The following is a 10,281-nucleotide window of genomic DNA, read 5'->3' as shown; positions in this document are numbered from 1 at the left end:
GAATTCCCGAGCGGTAATTGATCCTAGGCAAGAAGCATAGCTTCCTCCTTTGTGAGGTATGCATAAATCTTATGCTACCTTGAATTACATAGAGTTAAGGTACCCTATGCAAGGCTTCCTCCTTACCTTTGTACTATGACGTCCTCCTATGACAAAGTGATATAGCAGTTGGTCTTTGTAATATCAAAATTGCCCTTGTTTGGGAAAAGAGCTAGATCAACCATAGCAAAAAAGTGGGACCACATTGGGAAAGGAATTTCATCCTTGCATTCGCATTAAAACATGTAAAGGATGTCGATCCCTTACTTCTTGAATTTGGATCACCTATGGAGATTTTTCACCTGCAGCAACAAGGTTTTGACATCCACAAGATTTCTCTCACAAATTTGTTCCCTCAATTTAAAAGTGTTTTATCCAAGAAGTAAAAAAAAACCTGAAGCCTTCACATCTAGATACTCATGGTCATCGAAAGAAGGGGAGGAGCCAAAGGTGCTTGCTTTAATCTTTTCTTTGAATCTTCCAAGCTTGCCTCGATCGTCCCCTTCTTAGAGCCTTCTCCACTACTTGGTTTGCTTCCCTTCTTGATTCCAAAGAAGCATCCTATGGGAATAAATAGAGATCCAACTTAAGCAACAAATTTGAATTTCTCCTAATGGACTCCCATGTTTCTAACTTGCTGTAGGGGATTGATCTTGTCAAAATTGCTGTTGATCTCAATCACAAAGATCTTCTTTGGTGGAGAATCTAGTTTGGTGGACACAGAGAAAGAGATAGAGTAAGCATGATCCTCATTATAGGTTGATGCCTTCATTGTTCCACAAAATTTGAGGTTCCTCTCATCAGCTATCCAAATGGAACCCGTTGCCAAATAAAACAAAAGATTTTTGTCCATATAGTCTATTTACCACATATTCCTAGGGTATTGGTTTTGGTACTAGTGCCTAGGACTCCTCATTTGGAAACTGCTTTGCTTTTAAGAGCCTTTGTGAAGGCAACTTAGGGTCGATGAACCCTCTTTATTGACCACCTAAGGCAAAGAGCTTCAACAGTAGGAGATGTTAGTTTAGTAATGCTCGAGGTTTCAACTAGCTTTGTAGCGGTTGGTTGAGGGGATGAACCAAGGGAATCACTCTTAGAAGCACTACCCTTCTCATGAAAAATTTTAAGCTTTATTGCCCTGCATAAGCAAATAGTGACCATTTAGTAAATGAATTAAAAATACATTGGAAAAGCTAAAATATACATGTATGATAACAAAAAGATTTTTGCAAGGTAAAGATACTATATTTTCATAGAAAAAAATTTATAATGGGAAAAAAAGAGCAATATTCATGGGAAAAAAGAAAAATTCAGATGGAAAAGTACCATAAAACACAGAAAAATTCAATCCTTGGGATCATATTTCTCCTAATGTCAACATAATTCCAAGGATCAACTTTCCAAGAGGCTTTAAGAAAATTTAATCCTTGGGATTGGATTTGCAATAGGCTTCATGCAAGTCTTATCCCTAGGATTGGATTTGCAAGAAGCCTTTTAAAGCCTCTTGCCTAGGGATCGAATTTGCATAAAGCCTCTTGCAAATCCAACTCTTGGGATTTGATTAGCACGCAGTCTCACAATAATTTGAACCTCGGTATATCAAATTAGCAAGATAATCCATGCTAATCTGATCCCTCTAGGATTGGACTAGCATGAAAATGCAAGTAAATTCGATTCTTGGGATTGGATTGGCTTGAAACTTCATGCTAATCTAATATAAGGATCGGATCAGCCTATTAGAAAACACTTTCCTTGATGATTATTTTTTTCATTCTTATGTGCATATTTTAAAGAGAAAAATTGAATAAAATTAGTGTTGGACGTTAGAAGGTGCCATATTTTGGGATTAGTAAACAATGAGGGACTAGGGCAAAGCCTTGGGAAATAACTTTTTCAAGTCCACAATTTTTATTTTTCAAAAGACTAGATTATATTTAAATTTCTTAATATGGACCTTAAAAACTTATTTTTTCTCTATTTTTTGTGTTTTTTGGGTTCCATTTATAGTGTTGAGTGAGCATAGAGATTTGCTACCAAAGAATACCTTGTCTCTATATAACCCATGGCTTCTATATGGGCATTTCATTGTTGTGGGTGTATCAGTTCCTCTTTGTGTTTACTGTCATCTTCAATAGTTGGTCTCAATCTCAACCTATGATCCTGGTGCATCTACGTTTACGTCATTTCAAAACATAGGCTTTATGAGTCCCAATAAGCCTTTTGTCTCTTCATTCAACTTATGACCCTACATGTACATCTTCCTCTATGTCATCTCAAAATATAGGCTTCATCAACGCCAAGTGCCTTTTGTCTCCTCATTCCACCCAAAAACTAGTTGTGGGGATGTGTTTGTCTCTTCATTTACACCTATTAGCAAGCCACATATGTTTTAATGTCCTCATATGCACCTGAGTCTTGAGAGGGAATGAGGCCAAAGAAGTAGTGCACGAGACCAAAGCTAGCAAGGCAAGTCTAATGTTCATTCTACTTTCTCTCGACTATGAATGGACCATCTTCACGTGGGAATGCTTCCATCACATGTGTGCCTTCACCACCAAGAGTTGAACATAGTGCATATACCACTTCCAAGAACTATGGAAGCGAAGGTTGCACATTGACAAAAGATTCACAAGTTATGGGAGGAGGAGGATGCAATTCTTAATATCCAAGGCTCAGCTGAGGGAAACATGCACTACCATGTGTTGTTTAAAATTGTTTGGGACAAGTAGATGTGAGAAATCTGGGAGTTGTGAGGGCACAACAATACCTTAGTTTAAATCATGAGGTAGAAGATTATTACTTGAATGTAGCAATCACCCCTCTTCAGAATGACTAGGGAGAGTATCGCTTGAGGAGTAGGAAAATTTATACGTTAGCCTTTACAAACATTCATATCTTAGAGAATGAAAAGCCTTGGATGTGTGCAAAAGAGGAGAAGGTCTTTTAGGAATCCATGTCTTATTGGGCCTATTGTACATATGGTCATATCATGGATGAAAAGCTACTTTGCTATGCATGCAAAAGTGATGCCCCTACAAGAAACTTAACATATAACTACATAAGATTTGAGATTTACACACTATACAAGGATGAGATGTCAGAAGGCAATGAAAAGTTTGCTCCTTTTAGCAGATTGTGGAATAATTCTTTAATGATGTCAAGATACCCCAAAAAGTAAGAATGGGAGTATGTACTATGTCCGCAAAGCCCAAGAGTCTATGATTAAGGGCATCAACCTAAAGCAAACAAGGTACTAACCTTTTTACATGTATAGGTTGAATCTCCAAAAGAATTGAGTATGTTTGGTAATTTCAATGGGATTTTAGATGCATCTCAAAATTAATAGTATTCTTAAGCACTATAGAGAGCAACAAGCTCAAGAATGCTCCAAGCTGGCAAAGCATAGAAGAAAGTGCTTGAAGAATCCCAATAACTATCTTTGAATCTTTAAAGAAAGCCTATTGCCACAATTCATGAGGGTTCCAAAAGATGTGAAAAAATATACATTTGTGCGAATGCATCTTGCAGGATGTCTTTTGTATCGTTGATGCTTCGTCTTCAATAGTAGTAGCGGGAGCACAGATCAGGAGCTAGAGGTGATGCTGGGAGTGGTATCCAGCTTAAGAATACAACAAGAGAAAATAAAAACTAGGCAGCCCTTGCATACATGTGTGTGCTTGTGGATAAGGGAATTGTTGATAAGATCAATGTTGGATTCCTCTTGGTTGGTCATACTCACAATCAAATAGATCAAATTTTTAGTACATTCTTCAAGAAGATTGGAAGAAATTATGCATTCACTTTGGTAGAGATGATGGATCTTGTGAAAAAGTCTTATACTCCAACACCTGGAAAAAGAGACTTACGATTTCAAGAGATATATTCAAGATGAAGATGGTGATAACTATTGTACCAAGGGATTGGATGACTTGAGATTTCAACATCAATTTCTCATAAAGAAGAAAGAAAATCAAAGAATGTATGTACATGATAAGCAATATCCCTCTTCTCTAGATTGGGTGCCCATCGATGGCCTATAACTTTTGTCCTTCATTCCAATCCGTAAAATTATTGCTTCAATTTAAAACCTTTGGTGATTAATAATGACCTAAAGTAGGCACAAGCCAAAGGAAGGGATGCTAACTATGAAAGGTGCATGTTTGAGAAGAGAAGTTTGATTGAGAAGGAAAAAGCATACTCTAGAAGTGGAGACGGTGGATTGTGGTGGAATACTTTCTTTGAGAACTAAGCCCTCATCCTTGATCAGTTCAAGAGTAACACTACACTTTGTGCAATCCTTTTGTATGGCCAACATATTTTCCTTCTTCACGATGGCCTATACAATCTTAGAGTCTTACCACTGGAGGTAGAAGCTTTAATCAATGTACCTACATGAGAGATGTACCTTGGTGCTTGAAGGTATTCCCAAAGATAAGAAGAGCTCACTGAAATGTGGGTAATCTCTATACAAAATTTGAAGGTTGGCTCTGTGATTGCAACACTTGCTCAAGAGGACACCCCATTTTGGATTGCAAAAGAGGCAAAAATTTAAAAGACTATGCAAGGGCAATTGACTTCCATTATTGCACAATGGTTTAGGACTACGCATGTTAATCCACTGAAAGGGAAATATGTTCTTGAATTAGTTGCATGTTTTAAAAGAGTTTACATACTTGTTTATGATTTTCAACTTACAAATGATGGACACCTAAGGAAGATGCCAATAGACATCCTCTTTGGCAATCTTGGGGATTGTGAAGTTTGCAAGGAGTTATTGGCAATTGCGGCATTATCATCAAAGGCCTTTTCATGGAGGACATGTGTTGTATGTCCATGAGACTACTCTCAAAGCTCTAAAGTGAGCCCCTAGGGCTCCATATTTGGTGAGTATTTTGCGGAGTTAGGAGATGCCTTAAATGGTTGGGAGCAAAAAAGGGTAAAAAAGATAGGCTAAAGTGCGATCAACTTTGATCCTTTATTGGTTTTTGGAGTGCAATTTGTGTGTGGGCATGGAAAGCTATAGGTGATCGTCTTAAGTGGAAATGTAATGATGGATTGCATGGCCTCTGGGAACGTATTTATGGGGAAAAGCGGTGTTGAAAAATAATAGACTTGTTGATCCTCCTCATGCAAGAACCCTTCATAGGAAGGGTAACCATTGTTGGGTTCAGTTGTGGGATGCACATAGTGTTGATTGGAAGCCTCATAGGTAATTGTGATAAATTTAAGCTTCACAGGCCAAAGAGGGCTCTCCTAGCTAAGGTGATGCACTGTATCCTATTGAATTGACAAAAAAATGTCATCTCGTCTCTCAGTAGACTATGGCAAATTGCTAGGAAAATTGCTCTAAATAAAGCCACAGCGAGTGCTGAGTGATAAAGAATCTTGCTTGAGTTGGTGAGGTTAATGGGAAGGGGGGACTTGCGCACAAAACACCTTCTTGGTCGATACAAGAATTTGTGGTTGGGAGGGCTAAGTTCTTTGCTTAAAGTTGATGCTCATGTGGTTGGCGGTAGGCTATTAAGATAGGTCCAGGTTCATTCCTTTATGTCTGATATGTATGCGCCATCTTTTTTGGAAAAGGCGTACGGTTAAGTGTGTTTAGCGTTGCATGTGCTATGCAATCGGGGATCGTAGTATGTTGGTTTGGAGGGCTGCCCTATTGGGTGAGGTTTATAAATTTTCTATAGTGGCAACTATTTGGCCGTCATCATCCTTCTAGTTGTTTGGGATAATTTGGAGTTTGGCAACTCTTTGCAAATTACTAATAAGGACCTCTTCTTGCTAGCATCTTTGAATTGACTGCTACACTATATGAGTGTAATTTTGTTAAGTAAATACTCTCTACGGAGTCTCGCTACTTGACGTAATGGTTTACTCTCCTGCTGATCACCAGCGTAGGGCACGAATGGATTACCCTTAATGAAGTTCACCAAATTTTTGTATTGGTCCTTCCTTGGGCCTTACTGGCCCTTGCAATATATCATTTTTTTGGGTTGCCCCCTTTGAGTGTTTCGCCTTATTGGAATTTCCACTTTAAAAGAGAGACGAGGGGTGTACACGTGCATGGCTTTTTATGATTAGTCCAAGTTTCACTTTCTATTTTCTTCCCTGGAACACCTCTCTCTCTCTTTCTCTTAGCTCTCTGCCCTCTTTTCCATGCTACGCATCCAATTCATCTTCTTTTTCGATCTCGGGCAGACCTTACGAATGTTTTTCATTGTTCGTCTTTTTTTTGCTTTTTGGATCTCAAGCAGGCTTATGAATGACCTTGTTCCTAAATTCAAGACCGTTTGTTAGCATTGCCCTGCAGGGAGTGTTCTCCTTACACTTATTAGGGAGTGCTCTCCTTACACTTATTAAAAAAAGTGTCCCTCCAATTATTTTAAGCCACGGTTTCTATTCTGAGTGACATCTCTTTCTCTCTCTACCCCTCTCCCTCCCTCTTTCCCAAATAACTAGTCCCTCTCTCTCTCTTCCCAAATCAACTCGTCCCTCTAAGGGAGGTGCTCACAAGTACTTGTACTCTCTAAGGGAGGTGCTCACGAGTACAAGTATTGTCATTAGCAATGAGTGGCTTCTTTTTGTGAAGAAAAACGCCCAAGTGGTTTAAAGAACCATGGTTCGTTGACCAATATTGGAAAAGTATTGAGCAAAAAATTATTGGCCCCAGCGAGTTTCGAACTCGCGACCTTTCGCGTGTAAAGCGAACGTGATAACCACTACACCATGGGACCTTGTTGATTAGAGTGCAAGAGAAAATGTTTATATAGAAAGTTTTTAAAGCAACGAGTGTTGTGTACAGGAAGAAGCAATTAAATTCGAGGACGTGGTGCGATCGATGGAACGACTGTTGCGTTTAGCCACTCCAACAACGGAGCATGTCTTTCTTCCTGCGGATCCAACTCAGCATTCGGCCATTTATCGTTAATTTTTCCTTTGAAACTATACTCGTTGGCACAATGAAGTGGCCTAATAAACAATGCATGGCATTCATTACTTTCTTTCATTACATACGGACCTTTTCTTTGCCGTGGAACATTCATCTCTCTATTCATTACCTGTGGTTTCAAGTTCTCTCCTTGTGCTCCCCCCCGCAAACAAACGATCCGCAGAAAATAAGAGATGACAACCTCCTTTAACGTAGGCACAAAACAGAAGGAGCACTGTTCCTTACGGCCCAATAGAGCTTATTTTCATAATGGCCATATCAAGTTTGCCTAACCGATAAATTTTTTCTTGCATAATACCGAGTTACCTTAGATTCTCAGAGATCTCATCGAACAGACAGGCATTCCTCTAAACCTTTTTGAAAAAAACATTGTTGTATCTGCGTTTTGATTCCCCTCCATACCACCCACACCAAAATACATTCTGAAAACAAGTGATAATGCATCTCTCTTGATTCTGCATAATGAGCATAGAGGGGAAATTTTTGGGTTCCACTTTGAGACCCTCATTCTAACAGCAATAATCACTTGCGAGAGAAAGACATTCAATCTAAATTAAGGAGTAGCTCTCCAAATCAGTGATATTCTGGCCCTCCATTACAGTTAGGAGCGGCTTGAGAAGCCACACACTTTCTGAATTTCAGATAGTAACCAAGTCTCTTCTTGCTCCTTCAAGTGTGTCATTGTCGTGCATTTATGCAATGGTTTCCCACTTTTAAAGGCAAATCCTCTGAAATCATCCGTACTCAAAATCCTTGCATAAATCTACACTCGCCATGAGTTAAAGAGAAGCGATTGGCAATTGTTTCTACGGGAGACCAATCACAAATCCCAGGATCCAATAGATCATCCCATGTACAAATGCCTTTTTTATTGAGTTTCCTGGCAATGCTTGGAGGGGAGTCATCTTTGAGCGACCAGCTAGATAACCATATATTTCTACCAAAGTGAGGCATCTCTCGCCATAGACCGTGAACGAATCTAGTAAAGCATTCTTGATCCTCAACTTCCAACTTTGAACCATTTTTGCTAATAACTCAGATTGCCGGATTTTTATTTGAAACTCAGATAGCACTAAATCCTGCCAAGGGAGTTTGGACGTTGCAGCATATCCAATAACGGGCTATCCTAGCCCAAGTTTCAATTGCCATTTGGAGCATAGCCTATTACATTTAGTTGAATGGAGAGGGTTTCCATTCATGGAAAAGCAAAGTTAAATATCTGCTAATGTTTAAGGGTTTATGACCACATGCCAATGGCAAAAACCCCTAACCTGACCACAGTATATGAGATTAAAGATGAGAGAGAATAAGCAATTATCATCCGTACTATTGGCAAAAGTCTCATCCATCACATTGATGAGCTTGCAACGACCAAGCATAAATAGGAAGAGATTGAAAAGTTGTATAGTACTAAAGGAAAGATCTAAAAAATTTCCCTAAAAGTTAGGTTCTTTAACCTTGAGGAGACCTTGGCAATTTTATTTCCTGTGTGAAGGGGCTTATGGTCCAATTCATATCAGTGAAAGCTAAGATTGAAGGAGAGGATGCAATTGTCGTGCTTCTAAATGTCGTGATCAAATAATACCGCAATTTGGTCATGACTTTGAAATATGTACCCAATCCTACATTCGAACGAGTTATTTCATCTCTTCTCAATGAGGAGAATCCAGTGGAGCATCTACATCAGGTACACCAGTTGAAGCAGTATATTCAAAATCTACCTCTAGCAAATGTTCAATTTTCAAAAAGAAAGAACATCCGGAGTCAAGATGCTACATCAAAGATCCAAAGATGAAGCAATGTGGCAACTACAAAGAGTTGGGTCACTTATCTCTTGAATATAATGGTAAAATGGAAGAAAGCAATGTGGTAATAAAGTTACCATACTAATCCGTTGTAATCTAGGCTAGCATGACCCAATGTGTAGCCAGTGTAACCCTCTCCTAGTGTCACGTCGGGTGGGGGGTTTGAGAATCATGGTATTTCTATACTTTTTAGAGAGGTAAAAGGGTGAGTTGAGGATGGCAGGGTTCTCACATAAAGAGGAACATGTGCACATGGGTCTCATGAAAGGTCTCACATGGAGCATGCTGGAACTAATAGAAATGTACAAAAATTGAACGTTTTTCAGCATTAGAATCAAAGGAGGAATAGCTAATTAATCCATTCACATTCAACTTGTTTTCACTATACTATGTTTATAAATTCAATTGATTTCTTTGCTCGGCTTTAACTAAAGCTTTAAATGCCATCTTAAAAGCTAACACTTTGGGTCCTAAGATAGGACATATCTCAGCTGTTAGTTGATAGAGGGAGGGGGTGCCTAAAAAGGCTTTTAATGTTCAAGTGGAGAAAGGGGTTGCCCAAAAGGGGTCTTAATGTTTAAGGGGGTAGCACGAAGAATAAAACCCAATCTTCCACTTGCTTTTTGTCAGCAACTCTCCATCATAATTACCTGTATAAAAAAATTCCCAACCAATGGTCTCAAATCATAGCATCCCCACATCTTCCTCTAGCCTATAGGGAAACTTGGAATGCCTAATTTAGTGTTATGGTCATGTCTAGGTGGATCAAAAGAGAAACAAATGTTAGAAAGGTTGCCCTTACAAGAATATCTCAAAGCCTTTAAAATATTAGAAAGAGATGAACAAGCTTTGAATCTATTAACTACAATAATATTGGCTTTCAAGTTTGCACTTTTCCAATAGGAGAATGAGCAAGAGTAAGCGATCCTCTTGCGAATTAGTGTCTTGAAAATTTGTGTTTCTTAGTGGATGTGAATTGGGCTAAAGGTTCAATTTTGCTCAATTGCATGGTTTTTTGTCTCTTAGCATCCATGTTAGATAACAAAATTCTCAACATTCTTTGTGCCTTGCCAATCATAAAGAAAGTGGAAATAGCATGTGCCATGGGATGTCAACAACATATGCAATAAAACCTACTTCATCTTGATGTTTTGAAGACATTCTGTGTGTAAACAATGGCCTTGGTATACATTTGATATTGTAGTCATGAATTCCCATTGAAAGGCTACCTGTGTGAATCCCTATTGATTTGTGTGTTGGCTAATAAAGAAGGTGACGAGTACTTTTCATATGTGAATTTTCATATGTTCATAGAACAAGATGATCAAGATCCAAAAGTATCCTTGAGAATTCTAGTACTATAGCACCTCGCATGGTGATCAAACCAAGGTAGCATGGTTAATAATTATACCATGTTACTTCAATGTTTTGTTTTAATGTGAATGTTTGTGTTGTGCTACAAAGAGTTATAGTATAGAGTGTATA

General features: G+C 38.6%; 1 non-coding gene across 1 annotated transcript; it reads right to left on the bottom strand.

Moving 5' to 3' along the window:
- Positions 1-6,703: 6,703 nt before the first annotated feature.
- Positions 6,704-6,776, bottom strand: TRNAV-UAC (transfer RNA valine (anticodon UAC)). Its single transcript has one exon. It is a non-coding gene; the product is annotated as a tRNA-Val (tRNA).
- Between the last annotated feature and the right edge of the window lie 3,505 nt (positions 6,777-10,281).

Source organism: Dipteris shenzhenensis, chromosome 17, assembly GCF_047967505.1.
Source record: "Dipteris shenzhenensis isolate YYH24624 ecotype China chromosome 17, Dip_SZ_1.0, whole genome shotgun sequence".
Classification (NCBI taxonomy): Eukaryota; Viridiplantae; Streptophyta; class Polypodiopsida; order Gleicheniales; family Dipteridaceae; genus Dipteris; species Dipteris shenzhenensis.
Note: the sequence above shows the minus strand (reverse complement) of the source record. Positions and strands in the feature narration are given on the sequence as shown.